The sequence below is a fragment of the Sus scrofa genome, unplaced genomic scaffold (genome assembly GCF_000003025.6).
Source record: "Sus scrofa isolate TJ Tabasco breed Duroc unplaced genomic scaffold, Sscrofa11.1 Contig2568, whole genome shotgun sequence".
Lineage (NCBI taxonomy): Eukaryota > Metazoa > Chordata > Mammalia > Artiodactyla > Suidae > Sus > Sus scrofa.
The window spans coordinates 4,147-30,973 of NW_018085128.1; the positions used below are offsets into that span (position 1 = coordinate 4,147).

The 26,827-nt window shown below is 40.4% G+C and overlaps 1 long non-coding RNA gene across 5 annotated transcripts; it reads right to left on the reverse strand.

Annotated features, from left to right (window-relative positions):
- Positions 1-1,888: 1,888 nt before the first annotated feature.
- Positions 1,889-26,827, reverse strand: LOC102164761. 5 transcript variants are annotated; one of them, XR_002341208.1, is made up of 5 exons: positions 26,684-26,827; positions 25,614-25,754; positions 22,252-22,298; positions 19,093-19,191; positions 1,889-2,921 (listed from the first exon to the last, which is right to left on the reverse strand). It is a non-coding gene; the product is annotated as an uncharacterized LOC102164761 (long non-coding RNA). The 5 variants fall into 5 exon arrangements; XR_002341207.1 differs by having other exon boundaries at positions 19,089-19,191; XR_002341206.1 differs by lacking the exon at positions 1,889-2,921 and adding an exon at positions 15,034-16,261 and having other exon boundaries at positions 18,515-19,191.

A 26,827-nucleotide genomic window follows, 5' to 3' on the forward strand; every position in this document is an offset into this window, starting at 1 on the left:
CAAATTAACAATAGTGACTCAGAAGATGTATAACATCTAAAGATATATAGATGTCAGTATAAGTAATCAAAAATCTTAGCAACTATTACAAATGATTAATTTTCTTCCTCCGTAAATTGTCAGCAGTCACTTAGAAAAATTCACACCAATCATTCTCAAATTTTCTAAAGAAAATCTGGATATTAAAGTCCAGAGAAATGGAGGATATTATTGTCCAGAGGTGGGGGGAGGTTTACTTTATGGAATTGGCTTCTGTGGTATCAGAGGTTAGGAAGTACAAAATCTGCATAACAGGCTCGTATGATGGAAATCTGAAAAAGTTCATGTGGCTGCAGTTGTAAGTCAGTGGGAAGTAAAATTTCTTCTCCCTTTGGTGCCCGTTTTTCTGTTAAGGTTGTCAATTGATTGCATGAAGCCCACTTACATTTTAGATAGTATTCTGTACTTTAATTAATTGTTAATCTTATCTAAAATATACCTTCGCTTCACATTTAGTGTTTTGTTTTTTTTTTTTTATTTTATGGCTTTACCCACAGCAGAATGAAGTTCCCCGGCTAGGGATTGAAACTGAGCCACGGCTGCGACCTACAGTATAGCTGTGAAAATGCTAGAGCCTTTAACCCACTTTGTTGGCTGGGTATCAAACCCACGCCTCCACAGAGATCTGAGCTGCTGTAGTCGGATTCTTAACCCACTGTATCATGGCTTAGCCGTGTTGACACATAACTATCACAGCATCCTTTCTTATTCTCTGTGTTCAGTATTATCCTCATACCAGAGCCAGGCAAAAATATCACAAGAAAACTACAAATCAGTATCTTGTTTGACTATACCCATGTAACTTGTCAACAAAATACTGAAAAACCTAAGCTGATAATGTATTATCAGGATCAAGTCAGATTAATTTCGGGAATGTAATGGTGGATGAACATTAGGAAATTAGTCTATGTAATATACACATAAATGGAATAAAGGAAAAAAAAAACCCATGACAAGACTCAATAAAATAGGAATCGACAGGATTTCCCACTGTGGTGCAGCGGGTTAAGAATTCGACTGCAGTGTCTTGGGTTACTGCAGAGGCGTGTATTCGTTCCGGCTGGCACAGTGGGTTAAATGATCCAGCGTTGCTGCAGCTTTGGTGTAGGTTGAAGCTGCAGTTGATTCAATCGCTGGTCCGGGAACTTCCGTATGCTATGGTGCAGCCATAAAAAAAAAAAAAAAAAATGGAAAGATTTTTTTTTCATATTCAGGTATGGGGGAGCCATTCTGGCTTATACATGACTTGTCTTGAACTTCATGTGAAGTAGAGCAACCTAACTTATGGGTTGTCAAACATACACTGTTTATCAGCTTTAACCATTAAAGTATGTTCACTTTGAAAATGAGGAGTGATACCTCTCTTCCTATCATGCCAATACTAGTATTTTTTCAAAGGTGAATTTCCCTTCCCAGATTCCAAGGTCATGCTACCTCACTGTGTACATGTTCATCTGTAACTACATCTCTGTTGAAACCTTCTAGGAATGTACCTCTGTAATGTTTGATGTATGTTCTTTATTGTGACAAGATAGAAAATCGTGCTGAAGACCATGCTTCTCTGGAGGGCTTTCTTCCTTGGAGGAGGCTGTGTTCCTGGGTTATTCCTTGGGTTATTCCTCAGCTGAGCTCAAAATCCTTTTCTATTCCCTAGTATAGATTGGGTTTTTTTTGTTTTTTGTTTGTTTGTTTGTTTTTATTATTTATGTTGGCATTGCTTGGCCTAGTCAGCAGGATATCAGAGACCTAAAATCTACTTCGAGCCAGTGCTTGGTACCAAACATGGGCCTCTTGAGCTTCCCTGGCATCTTGGCATTCTTCAGGTTCTTTGGTGAATTCCTCCTGATACCTGAAACACTCTGTACTTTAAGTTGATGCATCTGACTTTTATTATTAGAGTTGTTCAGATTTTAAGAGGATAGTGGTACATTTCCTAGGTGAAAGGGACCTAAGAGGAATTTCTTAGGTAGGGACGGTCTAAGGGTGACTTCAGAGTGACCAGGATTGGCTAACATTTTTAATTTGGCTTAAAATTAGGAAGATTTTTATATATACAGTCTGAACAAACTGTTTGACAATAAGTGAGAGACTGAAATCTGTTTAGTTCTAAAAAGAAGGGATACTCGCTCCTTCCACCTATAAGGCATTTTTTGGTGACTGAGAATCTAGCAGGATTGTCTGAGGATTCATCCTCGTGACATCTAGCAGTCCCATAAGGAACCACATCGTGACACTTTAAGTAACTGACAGCTTCCAGGGGGACACACTCGATTACCATCAGCCCTCCTTGTCCATGGGTTCCACATCCACAAATAGGGAACCTGTGGAAACAAAGGGCCAACTAAAGGATGTGAGCATCTGCAGATTATGGTAGCCACAGAGGTGGTCCTGGAACCAGTTAGCCATGGATACCAAAGGCTAACCATGTTGAGACTGTACTGAAAGAGGAATGTAAGACGGTGAGCTCACAAAGGAAAGTAAACATCAACAGTCATAGTCTCTAAAATTATACTTGTACTCATCTATGCAGTTATTGCATGTTAATGACAACCTGCGACTAGACAATGTCAAAAACATTTAAAATCAGAGTTTTGCCTTTGACCATTTGATGCTCTTCATGAAGAATCAAGTCATGCAGTTTAAGAGTCATTTCATGGAGGTCAGGTTTATGTATTTATTTCTGCAACCAGGAGATCCCCAAACAAAGGTGGTGGATATGGTATACACCGTTTAGTAGAGGTAAAGGAGTTGGAGGAGGAGAAGCAGCAATTCCTGTCAGTAGAGGTGGCACTGGTAGAGCTGGTGATGGGGATGGCCCTCCACCTGCCTATGGATGCAGTGCAGCTGGTCCTGGAATTTCTAAGTAACCTGAGTCCATGCTCCTGTAATACAAATAATCCAGTGTTTAAATCCTTGCAGTAGAATATGCAGTCCAGAATACATAGCAATAAACACTTGGGGTTTATTAATTTATCAGCATTCAAGGACTTAACAGTACATGCAAAGGACTTATATAGATATTTGATGACTTATTTTTGTCTTTTTGCCTTTTCTTGAGCCACTCCCATGGCATATGGAGGTTCCCAGGCTAGGGGTCCAATCGGAGCTGTAGCGGCCGGCCTACGCCAGAGCCACAGCAACATGGGATCCAAGCCGCATCTGTGACCCACATCACAGCTCACGGCAACGCCGGATCCTTAACCCACTGAGTAAGGCCAGGGACCGAACCCGCAACCTCATGGTTCCTAGTCGGATTCGTTAACCACTGCGCCACAACGGGAACTCCATTTCATGACTATTTTAAACACTACACAATGACTGCTGCAGAAGAGTTGGCATTCTCATCTGATCTCTAATGGGGACAGAGTGTCTTACAGCAGCAGTAACCAAGCTCTTTTCTAATACCACTAGTCAGTATTAGTATTAGAAAATGCCAGTAATAATAATGCATAGGAATAATGCTTCCAAAATGCTTCCTCATTTTTAGTCCTGATTATAACCCTGTAACATAGGTAGGGTAAGTAGTTTCATCTCACTGCTTATGGAAAAGGGAACAAACTTCTAAAACATTTAGGTGACTGACTGATCATGATTTGAAGCATGATTAGGATTTGAATGTAGTTCTTCTCAGACCCAATTCTGTCCCCTTTCTGATGTAGTAGATATTAGGCTGTGAAAAAGGGGAGAAGCCTGAGTTAGTGCTCAGAGATGTGAAAAGGAACGTAGTTAGGATTTTTTTTTTTTTTAATGAAAACTCTCTTGAAAAGAAATCATCCAGTATGTATCTACTCCACTTACAGTGGAGTAGAATGAGGTTAGGAAAAGGCCATCAGATTCAGTCATTTGGAGTTCAGTGGTGACTGTTCACATAGCTTTTTATTTTAGCAGAATTGTGGATACAGACCAATTTAAGAAACAAGCCCCTAATGACTCCACTTTGTTAAGATACAGTCTTCACATTCCCTTCAAACGTAGCCTGTCTTGAGGAGAGTACTTAATCAGTTGTCAAGCACTGGCCACCTACTTAAAATTGACCAAAGCTCCCATGGATACTTGAGAATGTAGGTGGAAATATACAGTTTATGGATTTTGAAATGATGGTAGTCAAATTGTGGCGGTATACAAAACAAATTAATAGAGTAATTCTAAAGTCTAGAACCTCTAATTTTAAGTGTATTTTAAGTGTATGATGGGGTCTTTTGTCATAAATAATGTAGGTGGCTGTGTAAAGTTTTCTATTTTGAAATGATGGCATTTGAGATTTAAAAGAGTTGTAAAAAGCTTTTGGAACTATTAAAATTACTGAGGATTTTCTTTTTGAGAGGAAATACTGTGGACCCCATTTTTCAAATTATCTTGAATTTCCCATCAACTCTTTTTGGTTCTATAACATATTCATGTATATGTCACAGTATCCACGGTAGTTTTAAAAATTAATGTTTTTTTCCCCCACATGAAAATAATGTTTTGGAAAACCCTGTCTGTAGTTATATAAACTTAAAACATGTAATTGCCAGTAAGTCAGCTTTTGGTCACATTTCCCTTCCATCTGACAAGATAATATTATGTAGTTTCATTACCTGGGTTTCATGCTGGAATTCTTTTCCAAGGTCTTTGAGTATTTATTCCTATTTTTTTTTTTTTTTTTTTTGTGTCTTTTTGCTATTTCTTTGGGCTGCTCCCGCGGCATATGGAGGTTCCCAGGCTAGGGGTCGAATCGGAGCTGTAGCCACAGGCCTACGCCAGAGCCACAGCAACGCGGGATTCGAGCCGTGTCTGCAACCTACACCACAGCTCACCGCAACGCCGGATTGTTAACCCACTAAGCAAGGGCAGGGACCGAACCTGCAACCTCATGGTTCCTAGTCGGATTCATTAACCACTGTGCCACGACAGGAACTTTACTCCTATTTTTGAAGCCTGTTTTGAGTTTATGGTTGGGCTCTGAACTCTTCATTTTTCTCCAGTGATCACTGTAAATGTACACATAGTTTCAGGAAAGCTTTAAATAATGTTATGTGTTAAACAAGTGGGTCTTTTTTGTCTGCTGAGGTTTCGGATACTCATATTCAAAGAATTATTGATTATTTTTATGACAATTCAGTACTCTTGAGGAGGGTGGGGGCAGGGCTGGTGGTGACAGGTCAAGGGCATATTTCACTTTGCTACCTCTAAAGTTAAAAAAGAAAAAAAAAGCCATCAACATCAAATGCTGGGGAAAATATGGAGAAACAGGAATTCAAAATGTTCTAGCCACTTGAGAAGATAGTTTGGCACTTTCGTAGAAAGGTACACATACACCTACCATAAAATCCAATAATCACTCAGAAACATGTACACAAATATTTATAGCAGCTTTATTCCCTTTTTTTTTGGTCTTTTTGCCTTTTTCTAGGGCCACTCCCACGGCATATGGAGGTTCCCAGGCTAGGGGTCGAATCGGAGCTGTAGCCACCGGCCTACGCCAGAGCCACAGCAACGCAGGATCCGAGCCGCGTCTGCAAACTACACCACAGCTCACAGCAACGCTGGATTCTTAACCTACTGAGCAAGGTCAGGGACCAAACCTGCAACCTCATGGTTCCTAGTCGGATTCGTTAACCACTGCGCCACGACAGGAACTCCATAGCAGCTTTATTCCTAATTACCCAAACTTGGAAGCAACCAAGATGCCCTTCAGTAGGCAAATGGATAAATGAACTGTGGTGCAGAACAAAAGAAATGAGCTATTATTAAGCCACAAAGGTACATGAAGGAATCCTAAATGCACATTGCTAAAGTGAAGAAAGCTAGCCTAAGAAACAAACAAACCAAAAATACCCACCAAAAACCAAAAAACCCACATGCTGTAGGGTTCCAACTATATGATATTCAGGAAAAGGCATCATATATGGAGACAGTAAAAAGATGAGTGGTTATCAGGGGATTCCATGAGAGGGATGGAGAGATGAATAGGTGGAATACAGGGGATTTTTAAGGCAGTGAAACTCTTCTATAATGTACTGTAATGGTAGGTGCATATCATATTTGTCAAAACCCGTACAAGTATAACACCAATATTGAACCCTAATGTAAACTAGAATTCATTATCAGAGAGGGTTATTGGAAGAACATACACATTCTTACTGTTCTAAATGTTGGTGAGTGAGTAAAGCATCAAACGCTAGAATGTCATTTTTATTTTTAGTGCTGCTTTCCCAAGATAGGATTTACAGAAAGCTTTGGCAGATAGTCACAGTTTGCTCTATTGTCCCTGTCTGATGAAAGTTCCAGCCCAATATTAAGTGGATTCCAAGATTCTCAAAGGAAAGTTTATTTTTTGTCTTTTTGGGGCCACACTCATGGCATACGGAAGTTCCCAGGCTAGGGGTCGAATTGGAGCTGTGTTTGCAATCTACTCCGCAACTTATGGCAATGCCAGACAGATCCTTTAACCCACTGAGATCAGGGGTCAAACCCACATCCTCATGGATACTAGTCGAGGTTTGTTACCACTGAGCCACAATGGGAACTCCTCAAAGGAATTTTTTTTTTTTTTTTTTTTTGCTTTTTAGTGCTGCACTTATGGCATATGGAGGTTCCCAGGCCAGGGGTCGAATTAGAGCTACAGCTGCCAGCCACAGCCACATGTGATCCAAGCCACATCTGCAACCTACACTGCAGCTCATAGCAATGCCAGATCCTTAACCCACTGAGCAAAGCCAGGGATCAAACCCGTGTCCTCATGGATATAAGCTGGATTTGTTTCCGCTGTAGGAAAATTTCAATGTGCTATTTAAAACCAGCATGAGCTACACATTTTCTTTTGACCAATGAAACTGACAGTTTCACAGAAACCCTTTTTTTTTTTTTTTTTGCCATTTCTCGGGCCGCTCCCACGGCATATGGAGATTCCCAGGCTAGGGGTCGAATCGGAGCTGTAGCCACAGGCCTACGCCAGAGCCACAGCAACGCGGGATCTGAGCCGTGTCTGCAACCTACACCACAGCTCACGGCAATGCCGGATCGTTAACCCACTGAGCAAGGGCAGGGACCGAACCCGCAACCTCATGGTTCCTAGTCGGATTCGTTAACCACTGCGCCACGACGGGAACTCCTCACAGAAACCTTTTATACTCAGGCTCTTGGTTCTTGCTGTTACTGGAATACATTCTAAGACTTTGTTTTTAATTGAAGTATACTTGATTTACAACATTGTGTTGGTTTCAGGTGTACAACAAAGTTATATTTTTTATCAGATTCTTTTCACCTATAGGTTATTACAAAATATTACTGAGTGTAGATCTCTCTGCTATACAGTAGGTCCTTCCTTGTTGGTCGTCTATTTTATAGGTAGTAGTGTGAATAAGTTAATTCCCAAACTCCTCATTTATCCTTCCTCCCCTCTTTGCTTACTTCACTCAGTATGGTGATCTCTGTGTCTATCCGTGTTTCTGCAAATGGCATTATTTCATTCTTTTATATGGTCAAGTAATATTCCATTGTGAATGTATACATCTTTTTTATCAGTTCATCTGTTGATGGACATTAAGGTTGCTTCCATGTCTTGGCTGTTGCAAAGAGTGGTGCAGTGAACATTGGAGTGCATGTATCTTTTCAGTTAATGGTTTTCTTCAGATATATGCCCAGGAGTGGGGTTGCAGGGTCATATGGTAATTTTACTTTTTTGGTTTTTGGGGTTTTTTTGATCATTTTGTCTTTTCTAGGGCTGCACCCGCAGCATATGGAGGTTCCCAGGCTAGGGGTCTAATCAGAGCTATAGCCACCGGCCTGCACCACAGCTGCAGCAACATGGGATCCGAGCCACGTCTGCAACCTACACCACAACTCACGGCAATGCCAGATCCTTAGCCCGCTGAGCAAGGCCAGGGATCGAACCCACAACCTCATGCTTCCTAGTCGGATTTGTTAACCACTGAGCCACGACAGGAACTCCCTTACTTTTGTTTTTTAAGGAACCTCCATACTCTTCTTCATGGTGGCTGTACCAATTTACATTGCCACTAACAGTGTTTGGAGGGTTCCTTTTTCTCCGCATACCCAAAAGCATTTATTGAAAAAAATTTTTTTTGCTAATGGATGTTCTGATGTGTGAGGTGCTACTTTATTGTACTTTTGATTTGCATTTCTATAGTAGAGTGACGTTGAACATCTTTCCATGTGCATTATGGCCATCCGTGTGACTTATTTAGATGTATATTTAGATCTGCCCATCTTTTGACTGGGTTGTTTGGTCTTTTGATATTGAGCTGTATAAACTGGAGATTTTGGAGATTTAATCCCTGGTTGGTTGCATCGTTTGTAAATATTTTCTCCTATTCTGTAGAGTAAGAGTGTTTTTATCTTTTCCTCTAGGAGTGTTACAGTATCCAGTCTTACATTTAGGTCTTTAATCCATTTTGAGTTTATTTTTTGTATACAGTGTTAGAGAATGTTCTAATTTCATTCTTTTACATGTAGCTGTCCATTTTTCCTAGCACCACTTGCTGAAGAGACTGTCTTTCCCCCATTGTATATAGTCTTGCCTCTTTTGTTGTAGATTTAATTGACCATAGGTGCGTGGGTTTATTTCTGGGTTTTCTATCCTGTTCCATTGATCTATGTGTCTGTTTTTGTGTCAGTACCATAGTATTTTGATTACTGTAGCTTTGTAGTACAGTCTGAGGTCAGGGAGCTTGATTCCTCTAGCTCTGTGTTTTTCTTAAGATTGCTTTGACTATTCAGGGTCTTCTGTTGTTTCCATACAAATTTAAAAACTTTTTGCTCTAGTTCTGTGAACAATACCACTGATAATTTGATAGGAATTGCACTGATGTAGATAGCCTTGGGTGCTATGGCCATTTTGACAATATTTATTGAAGTCTTCCAATCCAAGAGCATAGCATATCTTTCCAACTGTTTGTAAGATGCTGATCAAAGAAAAAGATGATACAGTTTTCACAGTACAGGGTTGTTGTTGTTTTTCTTCTCCTTACCTAGCTTTACTCCCAGGTAATTTATTCTTTTTGATTCCTTTGTTTTTCTTTCTGATGTTTGTTACTGTATAGAAACACAACAGATTTCTGCCTATTAATTTCGTATCTTGCAGCTTTACCAATGTATATTATCATGTCATCTGCAGTGACAGTTTTACTTTTCTAATATGGATTCCTTTCTTTTCACAGAACTTTAATTGAATTATAGTTGATTTACAACATTGTGTGTGTTTAAAGTACACAACAAAGTGACTCAATATACATATTCTTTTTCGGATACTTTTCCATTCATTGTAAGTAAAGATATTGACTATAGTTTCCTATGCTATACAATAAATCCTTGTTATTTTATACGTCATGGTTATAGTGGTCTGTTAATCCTATACCCCTAATTTATCCCTTCCCCCCTCAAATCTGAATGAGAGCCTTGTTGGGTAGAGTAATCTTGGTAGGAGGATTTTTCCTTTCATACTTAAAGTGTATATTGTGCTGCTGCCTTCTGGCCTGCAGGGTTCCCTTTTATGTTATTTGTTTCTTTTCTTTAGCTGCATTCAATATTGTCTTTGTCTTTAATTTTGGTCAGTTTGATGAAGATGTGTCTCAGGGTGTTCCTCCTTGGGTTTATTTTATATGGTACTCATTGTGCTTCCTGGATTTGAGTGAGTGATTCCTTTGAGTGAGTATTAGGGAAGTTTTTGGCTATTACTTCTTCAAATATTTTCTCCCCCCACCCCCCGCTCCACTTCTTCTGGCACTCCTGTAATGCGGATGTTGGTGCATTTAAAGTTGTTCCAGGAGTTCCCATCGTGGCATAGTGGGAACAAATACAACTAGGAACCATGAGGTTGCAGGTTCAATCCCTGGCCTTGCTCAGTGGGTTGAGGATCCGGCATTGCCATGAGCTGTGGTGAAGGTTGCAGATGTGGCTCAGATCCTGTGTTGCTGTGGCTCTGGCATAGGCTGGCAGCTACAGCTCCAATTCGACCCCTAGCCTGGGAACCTCCATATGCCGAGGGTGTGGCCCTAAAAAAAAGACAAAAAAATTAAGTTGTTCCAGAGTTCTCTTAGACTGTCTTCATTTCTTTTCAATCTTTTTTTCTCTTTTCTGTTCCACTTCAGTGATTTCCACAAGTCTTCCACCTTGCTTACTTGTTCTTCTACCTCCTGTATTCTGCTGTTGGTTCCTTCTAGTGAATTTTTTTATCTTACTTACTGTATTTTACATCTCTGCTTGCTTAATCTTTAAATCTTCTATTTACTTTATCAACCTTTGACTCCAGTTTGTTTCCAAGATCTTGGACCATCTTTACTATCAAGTCTTTTTTATGGAGGTTGCTAATCTCCAGATCCCTTAGCTGTTTTTCTTTCTTTTTTCCATCATTTTTATCTGGGTCATAATTCTCTGCTTTTCATTTTGTACAGATTTTTTTGTGTGGTCTCCTTAGTGCAGGCAATAGGGTTGTAGCCTCTTGCTTCTCATGTTTGCCCCCCTTGTGGCTCAAGTTTGTACAGGGGCTTGCTATAGGCTTCCTGATGGGAGGGGCTGGAACCTGCCCACTGGTAGGTGGAGCTGATTCTTATCCCTCTGGTGGGTGGGTCTTTGTCTCTGGGTGTTATCAGAGGTATCTGTGTGTCTAGGTCTTTAGGCAGCCTGTGTGCTGATGGGTGCTTTTGTTTGGTGTGAGGCTTGATTTCTGGCCCAGGATGTGTTCTATCCAGAGACTGTTCAATGTCTACTTGATTAAAAATGTATTCCCACTGCTTTTGAATGCAATGTTTTATAAATTACATTGATAATTTTCTTTCTAGTCATGACCCTTATTTTCCGTTGGCTTTTAGGTTGTCTGTGATACGTTCCTTACCAATTATGGTATATAGTTCTCTGTGCTATACTGTGCGACCCTGTTGTTTATCCCCTCCTCCACATTTAATATTTTAACGTCTGCTAAGCTCAAGGTCTCCATCCCTCTCACAAGTCCCTCTCCTTTGGCAACCTCAAGTTTGTTCTCCTTGTCTTTAAGTCTCTGTTTTGTAGATAGGTTCATTGAATTGATATGATATTTGCTTTTCTCTTTCTAGTAATCTCTAGTTGCATCCATGTTACTGTGAATGGCATTATTTCGTTCTTTTTTATGGCCCAGTAATACTCCATTGTTTATATGTGCCATTTCTTTATCCCTTCCTTTGCTGTTAGAACATTTCAGTTACTCCCATGTCTTGGCTATTGTAAATTGTGCTGCAGTGAACACTGGGGTACATGTATGTTTTTGAATTAGGGTTTTTTCTGGATATAGCTGCAGAAGTTAGATTGCTAGATCACATGATAATTCTATTTTGAGCCTTTTCAGGACCTCCATACTGTTTTCCATAGTGAACACATCTTTTACATTCCCACCACCAGTAAAAGAGGGTTCCTTTCTATCCTTCAGCATTTGTAGACTTTTAAATTATGTCCATTCTAACTAGTGAGGTGTTATCTCATTTAACATCAGAGACAGACCTTAAAAAAAACATTTGTGTGATTAATGTTAGAATGTTTTGCCTATGTTCTCTTAGAGGAGTTCTATGGTGTCTTGTTGTCTTATGTTTTAAGTCTTTAAGCCATTTTGAGTTTTTCTGCATAGTGGGAGGATATGCTCTAACTTACTGGTGGTGTACGTGCAGCTGTCCAATGTTCCTGGCACTACATGTTAAGGAATCTTTTTCCTGTTTTATATATATATATATAAGAATATATATATATATATATAAGAATATATATATATATATTCTTGCCTTTGTCAAAATCTGACTGTGGGTGTGTGGGCTCTCTATTCTGTTCCTTTGATCTATATGTCTGTTTTTATGCCAGTATCACACACTGTCTTGATTACTGTAGCTTTGTAATATTGTCTAGAATCTAGAGTTACGCCTCCGGCTTCCCCTGCCCAGACTGCTTTGGCAATTCTTGGTCCTCTATGGTTCCATATCAGTTTTGGGGTTATTTGTTCTAGTTCTGTGAAACATGTCTTGGGTAATTTGATAGGGATTGCATTAAATCTGTAGATTGCTTAGAGTAGCAATCTTGCTCAAAGAAGAAGCTGTTGATTTTCTCAAATTTTTTTTTAATGTCTATTGATTGCTTTATTCTGCTGACTGCTCATTTTGTGTGTTCTAAGTGGTGGGATGGGTTATTTATTTGAAAGTAAAGGTATGGAGAAAAGATTTCATGCAAATGGAAATGACAAGAAATTGGGGGGTGAAATATTCATATCGGCCTTAAAGGCTACAGGAATTCCTGCAGTGGTGCAACAAGTTAAGGATTTGGCATTGTTTCTGTGGCAGCTTGGATTCAACCCCTGGCCCAGGAACTTATATATGCCATTGGTACAGCTGTGAAAAAAGAAAGAAAAAAAGAGACAAAAGCTATGAAGAGAAGGGCACAATATAAATGATAAAAGGCTCAATACAAGGAGAGCACAATACACTCATGAACATTTATGCACCCAGTATAGGATCACCCAAACAAACAAAAAAATACTAACAGACATACAGCAAGAGAGATCCTAAGTATTACAGAAGAGCAGTTAGATTTAATTGGTATCTTCAGGACATTACATCCAAAAAAAGAGTGAATATACTTTTCAAGCGCAGATGGAACATTACCTAGGATTGACTACATAGTATGGTACAAAAATAACCCTATACAAATTTAAGAATATAGACATGATTTCTAATTGGTTGTGGTCAGGAAAGATGGTTGAAATAAATTACAGAAAAAGAAACAAGAAAAAAATTACATGAAGACTAAATGACATGCTACTAAACAATGGAATCAAATTAGAAATTTAAAAATACTTTGATGTAAATGACAAAATACAATGATATAAAGTCTATAGGATGCAGCAAAAGCAGTTCTTAGAGGGAGGTTCATAGCAATACAGGCCTTCATTAAGAAATAAGACAAATAGAGTTCCCGTCATGTCTCAATGGCTAACCAATCTGGCAAGCAGCATTTCCATCCCTGGCCTTGCTCAGTGGATTAAGGATCCGGCCGTTGCTGTGAGCTGTGGTGTAGGTCAGCAGCTATAATTCTGATTTGACCCCTAGCCTGGGAACCTCCATATGCTGCATGTGTGGCCCTAAAAAGAAAAATCTCAAACAACCTATCCCACTACCTGAAAGATTTATAAAAACAACAAAACCTAAAGTCACCAGAAGGTAGGAAATCGTGAAGATCAGAGAGGAAATCAGTAATAGATTTTTAAAAGTAGAAAAAAAATCAGTACAACCAAAAAGCTGGTTCTTTGAAAGTATTAAAAAAAAAAAAAAAAAAAAAAAAACTGAGAGACTCTGGCCAGGCTCACCAAGAAGAGGCTCCAAATAAAAGAAGAAATGACAAGAAGATGTAATAACCAACACCATAGAAATACAAAAAAACCTGTAAGAGAATACTATGAACCATTACATGCCAACAAATTTGACAACATAGAAGAAATGGACGACTTTCTAGAAACATACAGCCCACTAAAGCTAAATCAAAAAGTAATAACTTGAACAGAACTACATACAATAGAAGAGGACCAGATGGTTTCACTGGAGAATTCTAAAAAACATACGAACAACTTATACTGATCCTTCTCAAACTCTTCTAAAAGACTGATGAGGAAGAAACATTGCCAAAAACATTCTATGAATCAACCATCATCACCCTGACAAATCAAACACACCACCAAAAACGAAAGGTATAGGGCAATATTGTTAATGAATATAGCCACAAAAATTCTCTAAAATAAATATTACCAACCGAACAGAAAACACAGTTTTACTTCATTAAAACCCTCACAAAAGTGGATATAGGGGAACAAGCAAACCCAGATCCAATATAATACTCAATGGTAAAAAAGTGAAAATCCTCCCTACTAAAATCTAACAAGACAAAGGATGCCCACTCTTACCATTTCTCTTCAACATAGTATTGGAAGTCCTTCCCATAGCAATCAGACAAGAAAGAGAAATAAAAGTTGTTCAAATTGGTAGAGAAGAGGTAAAATTGTCATTATAAGCAGATTACACAATACTATATATAGAAAACGATAGAGGTACCACACAAAAACTACTAGATTAACACAGTCATCTGTTGCATTTCAGAAAACAACCCCATTTAAAATTGCATCAAAAATGAATATACTTTGGTGAGGTAAAAAACATCTGTGTGCGTGGTGTAGGTTTTAGATGCAGCTTGGGTCCTGTGTGGCTGTGGCATGGGCCGGCAGCTGTAGCTCTGATTCAATCCCTAAACTGGGAACCTCCATATCCTGTGGGTATGGCCCTAAAAAAAACCTTATCAATATTTCTTAGGTTAGTCTCCAAAGTCAATAGATACAAAAATAAACAAATGAGGCCCAATCAAACTTACAAACTTTTGCACAGCAAAACAAAGGCAACCTACAGATTTGGAGGAAATATTTGGAAATGATGTGTCCAATATGGGCTTAATTTGAACAATATCCTAAAAGCTCATACAACTTAACAAAAAGCCAAACCAATCAAAACATGGGCAGAAGTCCTAAATAGACATTTCTCCAAAGAAGACATACAGATGGCCAATAGGTACATGAAAAGTATAGATAAATGCAAATCAAAACTACAATGAGGTACTACCTTGTACCAGTCATTGGTCATCATTAAAAAATCTTTAATAAAAGGAACCCTCTTACACTGTTGGTCAGAAACAGTATGGAGATTTCTCAAAAAATAAATAGTGTTGCCATGTGATTCAGCGATCCCTGTCCTGGGCATATACCCAAATAATCTGTAATTTAAAGATACACGCACCCCAATGTGTGCACAGAACAATTTATAACAGCCAAGCCATGGGAAACAACCTAAATGTTCATCAAGAGATAAATGAACCTGTGGTACAGGAGTTCCCATTGTGGCTCAGTGATAATGAACATGACTAGGATCCATGAGGATGAGGGGTTCAATCCTTGGCCTCTGTCAGTGGGGTCAAGGGTCCTGTGTTGTCATGAGCTATGGTTGTAGGCTGCAGACGTAGCTCGGATGTTATATTGCTGTGCCTGTGGCATAGGCTGGCAGTTGTAGCTCCGAGTCAACCCCTAGCCTGGGAACTTCCATATGCCACAGGTGTGGCTCTGGATAAAGCAAATGTTGTACATATAAATGGAGTATTACTCAGCAATCAAAAAATAATTTCATTTGCAGGACCTATAGATTATTATACTTAGCAAAATAAGTCAGAAAAAGATAAATACCACATGATATCAGTTACATGTGTAATCTAAAATACAACACAAACCAACATATCTGTAAAATCTAAAACAGACTCACAGATATAGAGAACAGACTTGTGGTTGCCAAGGGGGGAATAGGTAAAGGAAGGATTGGGAGTTGCGAATTAGCAAACTATTACATGTAAGATGGATAAACAAGGTCCTTCGGTACATAGCCCAGGAAACTACATTCAGTATCCTGGACAAATCATAATGGAAAAGAAATATCTGAATCACTTTGCTGTGGAGAAAAAATTAACAAAATATTATAAAATCAACTATATGTCAATAAAATTACAGAAAAATTCTTTTAAAATAGTTTTAATGATCCTTATTTTTGCATGCCAAATGCTGTTATTTCAGCTTCTGACTAGTGCACACAAGAATGTATTACAATTAAGCAAAAATTATTAGAAATTATCAGACTAAATCTCACCCATTTAGGCAACTGCCAGCATCCAATAATTCTAAAATGCAGATTTGTCACTTATTTTATTGTAGTAAAGTACACTGATGGTGTTCAGGACATTTACCATTTGGCACACTGACATTTAGTATTTTAAGCTGAAGGGAGTTTGAGAAAAGGCAGAAACAGACTGGTGTCTTTGACCTTCTCCCTCACTTGTCTTTCTCCCCTGAAACAGGTAATAAAACCCTCATGTGACAGGCACTCTCCCTATACTGGGAGGAAAGGAGCAACTTTATCTCTGAATTAGAAAGGATGTCAATAATCTGAAAAAAAATAGATTTTGTTAAGATGATCCCCATTTACTACAATTACCTAATACTTCTTAACCTATCATAGTCTTCCGTGATTGTCCACTCTTTATCAAACCTAGCATAAAATACCCAAGTCTGTTTCATCAGGTCTTCATTTCCATGTAAAGGATCCCATGTCACATAAAACATCAAATAAATTTGTATGTCGTCCTTCTGTTAATCTGTGGTTGTCAGACAGTTTCACTTTTGGACCTAGACAGGAAGGATTAGAAGATTAAGGAAAACTTTCCTACAATACATGAAACTGTTTTGTAATTACCATTTATGTCACTGCCACTAAAGAGAAACTGGCCTATTCCACACATAATTCAGAAGCTACCACACATACTCTTCCTAACTGAATTCAACTAACTTAGTGAATTCAACAGTAGGCTTGTTGAGGACCATAGCCAAGTGTCCACGAATATATTTTAAACCCATTCTTACCATTTTAAAATGACTCCAATATTTTTCAACTTTTATGATTAGAGAATTCTATGCAATTTCTTTCATGATTTAGTATGGGTAGAAATGTGCCAGAGACTCCATAATTACAATGATTAGTCATTAAACAAAATCACTGATGAGGATTATATAGTAACACTTGAAAATATGAGATTCCTATGAAAGGTTGTACTTAAGTAACATTCTATCTGGGGTGGAACATATCGAAAACATAAGAAATTTCTCAGGCACATTCAAATGTACCAGAAACAAGTTTCTCCCCCAACATGTAACTGTCTTTATTATTAAGAATTGTCCTGCAGTTCCCATCGTAGTACAGCAGAAAGGAATCCGACTAGGAACCAGGAGGTTGTGGGTTCAATCCCTAGCCTCACTTAGTGGGTTAAGGATCCAGCATTGCTGTGAACTGTGGTGTACATCACAGACGCAGCTTGGATCCCAAGTTGCTGTGGGTGCCGGGTAGACCGGCAGCTGAAGCTCCAATTTGATCCCTAGCCTGAGAACCTCCATGTGTTGTGGGTGTGGCCCTAAAAAAAAAATTAAATTATCCCTATTTAAACGTGAAATAAATGACTAAAAAATGTCTTTGGAGCATATATAGTTCTGAACCAAAAATTTATGGGTGTGATGAATGTGTTTATTATTTGAGTGTGGTAATCATCACTCAAGTGAAATTTATGTCAATACTTAGCAAACTGTACCCTTGAAACAGGGCATTTTATCTTCTGGAAAAGCTCAAAACAGAGTTCCCGTCGTGGAGCAGCGAAAAAAAATCCAACTAGGAACTGTGAGGTTGCAGATTCGATCCCTGGCCTCGCTCAGTGGGTTAAGGATCTGGTGTTGCCGTGAGCCGTGGTGTAGGTCACAGATGCAGCTGGGATCTGGCATTTCTGTGGCTGTGGCGTAGGTGGCAGCTATAGCTCTGATTGGACCCCTAGCCTGGCAACATTCATGTGCTGCGCACGTGCACCCCCGCCCCCCAAAAAAAGAACTTAAAGGGAAAAAAACCTGTGTGTTTAGGGCAAAGTAACAAAAGAGAAATCGTATTACGTGATGAAGGCAAAGAATAGCCTTATCTTGCTCACTGCTGTCAATGCTTGCTAATTATTTTCATAATCAAGTGCAATGGGAAATCACTGGAGAATATCAGGCAAGGGCCTGAGAGGATCTGAATGATGGAAGGCACTAGAATCACACATATGTGAAACTCAATGAGACACTGAGCTCCCTAAGTCCAGGTACTCTTAAGAGAGAGGTCCTCAGGTTTCCTCCAATTTCCTGAAGTACCTGCTAATTTCTGTATATAGGTGCCCGTGTGTGTTTTTTTTTTTTTTAATTTCCACACTATGCAACAGTTTCTCGACAAGCTCCTTGGCCATACAAATGTAGGAACTTCTCATTCCTTTGACCCATAAGTTAGTTCAGTCAGAGATATTGAAACCTGAAGAAGTAAAAGGATTTGTTCAAAATCAGAGGTGGCAGGTTGATGAGGTCATAAATGGCTCTCACTGGTCTCCTCATCTCTCCCTGCCCCAACTGCTGCTTCACAGGACACAGTCATCCTAAGAACTTGGCACACAGCACACGAAGCCAGTGTCTGCTGAACCCTGACCCCCTCGCCCACATCACCAGGAGAGTGTGCCAATGATACGGTCCCTAAGAGGTGATCAGCCAGTACAACTACGGGAAAACAGCCCCTCGTGACCCCCTCGTCAACCTTGTATACGTTTATAAATCACCTATGTAAGGATTCCTATTAAAATCTCTCTCTCACACACACATCGTAAACAATAGTAAGCTATTTGTCTTTCAGTTTGGCTCAGAGCCCACCCTGTGCTGTAGAGCAGAAGAATAACAGAGAATGGGCATTCTGGCATTTAACGGCTCTAGTCCTCTTGTAAAGCAATGACCACTGAGTTTACGCTTGATCCTTCCCCACAGAGACTTCAATTAGGTATAAATAAAACAGCTTAAGTAGGAGGTGCTCTAAGAGCAAAGTACCTTTCGCAAGGGAAGTTTCGCATCTTCCTTCAGAGATTCCAATGCAGGATGACAGGAGGTCCTTTCCACAGCAATCCAGGGGGACAAAGAGGATCACCTGAAATTCTGTCCTACCTCTAGGGATATCAAAGTACCAGGCTACTTTGGTAGTTTTTAAAGGTCTCAGGTTAATGAAAGAGCCCTGCCTTGGCTCAGTCTTGAGCATTAAGACCGTACCCTCCACGGCACCAGTATAAACTGGATTAAAACCCCAAACGTGCCCGGGAGTTATGTGCCACACCTCTCAGATGTGCAGAATCGGCTCTAGTTAAAACAAAGGCTTTTCTGGGCTTTGAGCTAAACTGAGCTCAGGGGTATCGGAGCTCACCAAGTAGGCTGATAACGCAATCGCATGGGCAAGAACTCTCCTGATCGTCACAGTAAACAATTACAGCAACTGAATATAGATGGACAGACACAGTGCCAACCAGACACTAACACGGGAAATTCAGTGAGGCACCTGCCTTGAGCGGGGAGCCCATTGTGTGGAAGCGGGTAACAGAATCAAAGCACAAGTGAGGGTTACATCACGTACCTACCCATCAGAAGCGCCACGTCAGTGCCTGAACTCTGGGTTCGCAGCACGGCAGTGCACGAGCTGTTGATCACACCCTTCGATTTCCTTAACAAACTGGGACCTGCAAAAGGAGAGAATTGTTGACTACCTTTGCCACAGACACAAATTAATTTCCCTGCGGAAGAATTCAGCGTGACAGAAAGAAAGAAAGAAAAACACCCGTCTTTTTCTAGCTCTATACAAAGAAACCCAGCCAGCCACTGCCTACCCTCAGGAGAAGTAAGGCTAGGCCTAAACAGTGGTCTGGACTTTCATACTGGCCACCCCATTGTGATGTAAGCCACTGTGACCATTTAGGCGCTTCATACTGTGATCTGCTGGGATTTAGGCTGGTGCTCAGAGATACTGATCAGCCTTTCTGCTGACCAAAACTACTGACCCAGAGATGAGTGAAATAAATAACCTCTTAACCCTATAGCCACGGGCACAGAAACGTGCTCCCACTTCTAACTGATTCATTCCAATGAGGGATGGGTGTCCCAGCACAAGGGGCAAGTGACAGCTGGGGTCTGGGGTCTAGTTCAGCACTGTCACCCACGTAGCTGTCAACAACTTAACAAAACTGGACTGAGCCACTTAAGATATTCTGTTTGGACCAATCTATACTCTTCTTCCAAAAAGATCCATTTTGTAGGAGCGCACACTTAGTATGCACGGCTGGAGCCTCGATTTATTCAGAGTGGCAAAGGTCTTCGTATATGCGTATGATGTAAATCACCAAGGTAAATCCCGGCCCTAAATTGACCAGCTCCCTACTGACAAAATACATCACTGCACCTCCTGCTCCAAAACGGGAAGGTGAACACCTATGTGTCGCTGTCCAAATGACTTAACCCTGTGACATGAGAAAGAGGCCCACAGGACGTGATCCTCACAGGATCATCCCCCAGATCACCCCACCTCATCACTTCCTTCAGGCCTTGATGTCCCCTGTTGGGTGAGGCTTCCGCTGTACAGAGTACCTGAAGGTGTGGATCCCTCCCCCTCCCCATGCCCTGTTCCCCTTCCCTGCCTAAGTGTGCTGCACGCACGCATCATGATGGATCCAGATGCTTGTATCTTATCACGGTTGCATTTCCGTCTCCACCACTGGAATGTGAGCAGGGTCTTTCTTGTCTCTCTCGTGTCTGTATTTCCAGCCTGAGGAACAGTATCTGGCACATAGTGGGTGCTCAGCAAATGAGGAAAGTCCGATTTGGCCACCAGCCTTAATGGTCATGCCATTCCCTGTTAATTGCACAGTGTGTGTCTTTCAGAATTCCTCCCCCCATATTTACATTCTCATCAAAGATATAATTAAAAATAGATACCCTACACTGTAACTAAGCTGTTGAATAACTATACAGGTCTGAAAACAAGAATCACCTATTTCCAGTCCAATCTGGAGATGAAACCAGTAACAGCTCTACAAACACAACCATAATCAACTCTTCTAGGTTGATGTGCACCCATATATCTTAATAATATACTCAAAAATATGACTTATCAGTTTTGGTTGTATCTTTCCTTTAAAAAATTCACCATGTGGTGTTCCCAACCAGCATCCCTGAGGACACGGGTGCAATCCCTGGCCTTACTCAGTAGGTTAAGGATCTGGCGTTGCCATGAGCTGTGGTGTAGGTCGCAGACACGGTTTGGAGCCCGCGTTGCTGTGGCGTAGGTCAGCAGCTACAGCCCCGATTCAACCCCTAGCCTGGGAACCTCTATATACCATGTGTAATGGCCCTAAGAAGACTCACAAAAAGTTTTCTTAAAATTCACAGTGTTAGGAGAGTTGTGAGTGTTTTATTTGGGGCAAAATCACTATAATCAGGGAAGGCAGCATTTCAGATAGCTGTGAAAATCTCCGGAGGGGAGGGGGATGTCTACGTATGTTTTTTGGTGAAGGGGAGAGATACATGCAACCAAGCACACATTTTTACAGAAGGTTTCTGTTAGTTACAAGGAGCAGGTGTCACCACTGAAGGATTTTAGTTGCTTCTCTAGATACAAGGAGATGCGAGAATTGTGCTCATAAAGCCTCATCCGGGAAATATCTGAAGACCTGTTCTGCCAGTTTTCTCAGAGCAGAGTGTCTCACTCTGATCACCATGAACTTCTCTTTCCGGAGGTGTTGAGGGTCAGATGCTCATGAGTCAATCCTTGTAGAGGCAGATGACAAGTACCAATCTCCAATTCCCAGCTGGAAAAGTTTTTATTAGTATTTTTTTCTTTTTTCTTTTTGGCTGCAGCATGCAGAAGGTCAGAGGTCCAGAGTTGAAACCCAAGCCACAGCAGGGACAACACCAGATCCTTAACCCACTGTACTACCTGGGAACTCCTCATTATTTTTATGTATTTATCATGTATAATTTTAAGCAAATATGATGGAATATTTCATTTGCCTAATAACAGAGAAAGAAAAAAACTTCCTTCTAGTTAAGTTCTATAGTTGGCCTAACAAAATATGAGAGATTAAAGGAAGGGAAAAAATTTTTTAATTACTTATATAGGAATGCAATTTTCACAAATGTGTCTGGGAATGTGGCTCTAATTTTACTAAGAAAAATTTCCTTCATAAATGTAAATTTCCTTTAGAAGAGGAAGAGATTTTCCTGCCTCTGTTGTGTCTTAATTGCTGCTAGCTCAAAGCAATTCATATGCCAAAAGTGTCATATTTTGGGGTGGCATGTTCTAAACCCCTTCACCAACCAGCTTCAAAAATAACCAAATTTTTTCTAATTATGTTTTTGCTTTTTTTGCTGCAGTATTTCATAGCATATTGACCTTACCCATAAACCCTAATTTATATACCCCATATGATGTAAAGTATGATACACTAACAAAGTTTTTAAAAACCCCAAAATACCAGCACTGCATTGAACAAAAGCTTACAGTTATTTCCTAATGCCACATGAAAATATCCATGTCCCATTTAACATTATTATACCCACTCTGTATGAAGTGCTATCTCCTTGTGTTTTTAATTTCTATTTCACAATGACTAATGATGTTGAGCATCTTTTCTTGTACTTATTGGCCATCTGCATGGAGAGTGATGAGGGTTCAGGACATGCTACTATTAACACACCGAGTATTTTAAGCTTAAGGAATTTGAGAAATGGCATTTGCACAGACTTACCCTGAAGCTGGTGTTCAATCCTCATGTGAGCAATGCCCTCCCTATACCTGGAGGAAAGAAGCATTCTTATCTTTGAATTAGAAGCAACACAGAGAGGAATGTAAATGAATAGGACTTGCTAAATTTCCCCCATGTTATTACACTTAGCTTATACTCTGTCCTATCATACCTTCTATGATTTTCTACACTTCATCAAACCTAGTATAAAAACACTCAAGGTTTAAACATTTCTTTAGGTCTTCACTTTCTTATGAAGGCTTCTGAGTCACAAAGATTTACATTAAATTTGTATGCTTTTCTCTTGTTAATCTGTTTTTTTTCCCAGTAGAGAACTTAGAAGGGTAGGAAAAAATATTTTTTTTCCTCCTATACAAGAGTAATGGATTGGCACCCTGAGAGCCACATGCATGTTGAATCCATCCTGTGCCATCCTAGTTTACCCTGGCAAACCATTAGTTTCTGTGGACCTTGGTTTTCTGGTACAATGAGAACTTTTGAATCTGTGTCTGTCCAGGGATGGAAAAAAGGCTTTGACTTTGTTCTCTTTATGGGGGGAACTGCCATTATTCCCCAAAGTGAAGGACAGGGAAAATGATAAGGAATCCAGAAGGAAGCAGCTGAGATTCATAGGTAAAGGTTTTGTCGGGGAATTCCACCTGTGGTACTCAGTAAGGTGAGCAACTTGTGGCAGAGCATGAACAATTCTATCTAGGAGTTCCCTGACAGCATAGCAATTAAAGGATCCAGCATTGTCACTGCTGTGGCTCAGGTCACTGCTGTGAGGTGGGTTCAGTCCCTCTTCTGGGAATTTCCACATGTCCTAAGCACAGCCAGAAACTAGACAAACAAAAACCACAGTTCTTTCCAAAATGTTCCCCATCAGTTGAAAACAGCTAGATTTTGTGAGACTTCCGATGTTGCCCTGAATTGCAAAAAGGCCAGCTGCCTAGCCATAACAAAGTATACCAGGGCCCTTGTTGTCCGCCCTCCCAAAAAAACCAAGGGCAGTCATCAGATCGCTAAAACTATAACTTGCTTAATAAATATCATATAACTTGCCTTCACCAATCAAGCTCACCGTAATTGTTCTTGCAAATTGCATACCCTGCAAGCTTCACGTAGCTTAGACAGTGTATCATACATAAAACAACTAACTACCCCCTACAGACAACACCTCTAACTATGGGTTGCTATAGTAATGGTTGCTTATTTTTCAGGAACTTGTGCAGTTTAAACCCATCAAGACCACCAATCATACAACTTGGCCTGTGCAAGTCTGATGGATGACCTTTTGAAATTAGAGGGCCAGAAACTCCAGAGCATGCCAACAGCACCATATTCTGAAGATGCATCCCATTAAGAAGCATGTAGCTCAGTTGTGTCTGTGCAGAATGATTATTTAACCTTTTTCTTACCTCCACTCACCTTTCCCCACATTGCTTCTTTATCCCCTAAATATCCCAAGCCCCTGGCCTTCAGGGAGGCAGACTGGAAATTTGTTCTCCAGTCTCCTTACTTGGCTGCCTTGTGAATAAACCCTTTCTCAGCTGCAAACCTTGGTGTCTTAGTGTTTTTGATTTGCTGCACATTGGGCAAATAAACCTGATTTGGTAACAGTGCCCTGCAGATTCATACCACCTCTCTGCCCAAAAAGCAGAGAAGGATGAGAAAGGGGGCTGTCAGAGCCTGAGCCCAGGCTGGGTGAAGCTGGACAGCCTGTTCATTGTCCTCTGTGGGGTTATGGAATGGAGGCAGGAAATTCTGAAGCATTAGGAGCAGTCAGCAGGTGAGTTGCGTTGCCCTGGGGCTGATGGAGAGCCCATGGATAATTTCAAAAGTATTTCTTTTAAGGGTGGTCACACTGGGGAGTGGATCTGGACAGGGATGACTTAGTCTTCTGTATTGGTGAAGATGGGTTGTTTTTTTTTTCCGTAAAAATAAGTAAGGATAATATTTGTTAATGGAAATAGTCAACAAAAATATCCTCACAGTCAGTTGTTTAGTAACGAAGTACAACTGAACAACATAGGTTTAAACTACATGTCCACTTATACATTGATTTTTTTTTAATAGTAAATACCACAGTCTACACAATCCAAGGTTGGTTGAATCTGTGGATGCAAAACCATAGATACAGAGGAACCTCATAAACAAAGACCCTGACAACAAGTTATACGAATATTTTCAACTGCAGGGAGAGCTGGCACCCTTATTACCCCATGTTACTCAAGGATCAACTTTATTGATTGATTGATTGTCTTTTCTGTCTTTTTAGGGCCGCACCCATGGCATGTGGAGGTTCCCAGGCTAGGGGTCTAATCAGAGCTATTGCTGCCGGCCTATGCCAGAGCCACAGCAACACCAGATCTGAGCTGCGTCTGCAACCTACACCACAGCCACAGCCATGCGGGATCTGAGCTGCATCTGCGACCTACACCACAGGTCACGGCAACACCAGATCCTTAACCCACTGAGCGAGGCCAGGGATTGAACCTACAACCTCATGGTTTCTAGTCAGATTTGTTTCTGCTGTGCCATGACGGGAACTCCAAGGGTCAACTTTACTTATTTATTTATTTTGTCCTTATACCATTTCTTGGGCCGCTCCCATGGCATATGGAGGTTCCCAGGCTAGGGGTCTAATCGGAGCTCTAGCCGCCGGCTTATGCCAGAGCCACAGCAACGCGGAATCTGCATCTGCAACCTACAACATGGCTCACGGCAGTGCCGGATCCTTAACCCACTGGGTAAGGCCAGGGATCGAACCCGCAACCTCCTAATTCCTACTCGGATTCGTTAACCACTGAGCCACGACGGGAACTCCCCAAGGGTCAACTTTAGATGGAGGTTACCCTTGAGCCTAGGGAGCTCCTTCGACTATTGTCTTTCCTTGATCTTTATTTATATATGCCTCTCCCTCAGGGAACAACCTGCTGCAAGGATACATGCCCCAAATTAACACTTGTCTGGGTGGTGGCATCAGTGGTTAACTTCCATTTTCCTCTCTATACTACACTGTCTCCATTATGTAAAACTTACCTTCATGAAGAGCATGTTCTTTCTTTTCAAAACAAAGGAAAATACAAATAAGACTTACCAGTCAGGCACGAAAAACCTATCTCCCCCACCCACGTAGTCGATGTGGACAATACCTATAGCAACCCTAGGAAGGCCATGGAAGAAGCACTGGCTCCCTAGCAGGTCCTTAGCAAAAAGCAGGGGGTGACAGGGCAGAGGGAGAGCCTGCACTTGAGAACTTGCTTCTCACTTGGGAAGGGAGCAAGGCTATCATAACCTCAGGCTTATGAATGATACAACTTTACAGCATTTTCTGAAAGTGTACTTATTAAAATTTCACTTACCTCTAAATAGTTTGGAGATAGTGAATGGTAAATTTTTCACTTTATTGTCCCGTGACAGACATCCTTGCAGCTATCATTTTACCAGTGTAAGGGAGAAAAAATAACTTTCTTTTCACCCTTCCAAATTCTTAGCTGGGGCCACTATAACAAAAAAGAGATTAACAGAAAAAGAACCAAAAGTTTATCAACAGTATATCATGCTTCTGACACATGGGAGTCTCCAGAGATGAATAACTCAAAAGTTTGGTTAAAACTTGAGTTTACACAGTACTTTAGCAAAATAACAAAACATTTATAGAGAAGTGAAAGTAGAAAAGAACCTTGAAATTACCAACTGTGAGAGAATAAACATAGGGTAAACTAATATGATAAGGGTTAGTTGTTAAATTTTACTATGTGTATTCTGCTGGTACGATTTCCAGTTCCAGGTCTACTGTTTTCTCCAGGGATTAACTTTTCTCCTTGTAGAAAAAAGGGAAACCTTTGAAAACTTACGTCCTTTGAAAATTATTGCACCTTTGTGCAATGCTGCTATGAGTAGAAAATGGAACAAACAATATGGAAAACAGTGTATCAGATCCTTACGAAATTGATATAGAACATCAATATGATCAAGTAATCCAAATTTATATACATATCCAAAACAACTGAAAGCAGTGTCTTGAATATATATCTCAAGATCCATGTTCACAGCAGCACTATTCACAATGGTGAGGAGGAAACACAAATGTTAGTCTAGAGTTGGATGGATAAATAAAATATGACCAATACAGAAAACGAAGTATTATTCATCCCTTCGAAGGAAGTAAATCCAATGACATAGAAAAAACACAGCTAAAGCTTCAGGACAAGATGAGAGTGAAATAAAACACTCAAAAACAGAAAAATACAATCCCACAAATAAAGGGTAAAGAAGGTAATCAAATACATAGGAAAAAAAAAGTGGATACCAGTGGCTGCAGAATAGACAAAAGAAATGATCTTAAAGAGTAGAGGTGAGTCAAGCAACATGGAAGATCTCAAGATCGTGATCAAAACAGGAATAGATTTAACAAAGGGCACTCACTCACCCAGAACACCAGCGCCTAGACATGACCGACGTCCCCGACTTCCCTTCTCCTCCTCTCCTTCCACTCTGCCTGACACCCTGCAACGAGAGAGCCGAGCACGCTGCACTCAGCGTGGAACCGCCACGGTGCTGCTTAACACGGAGC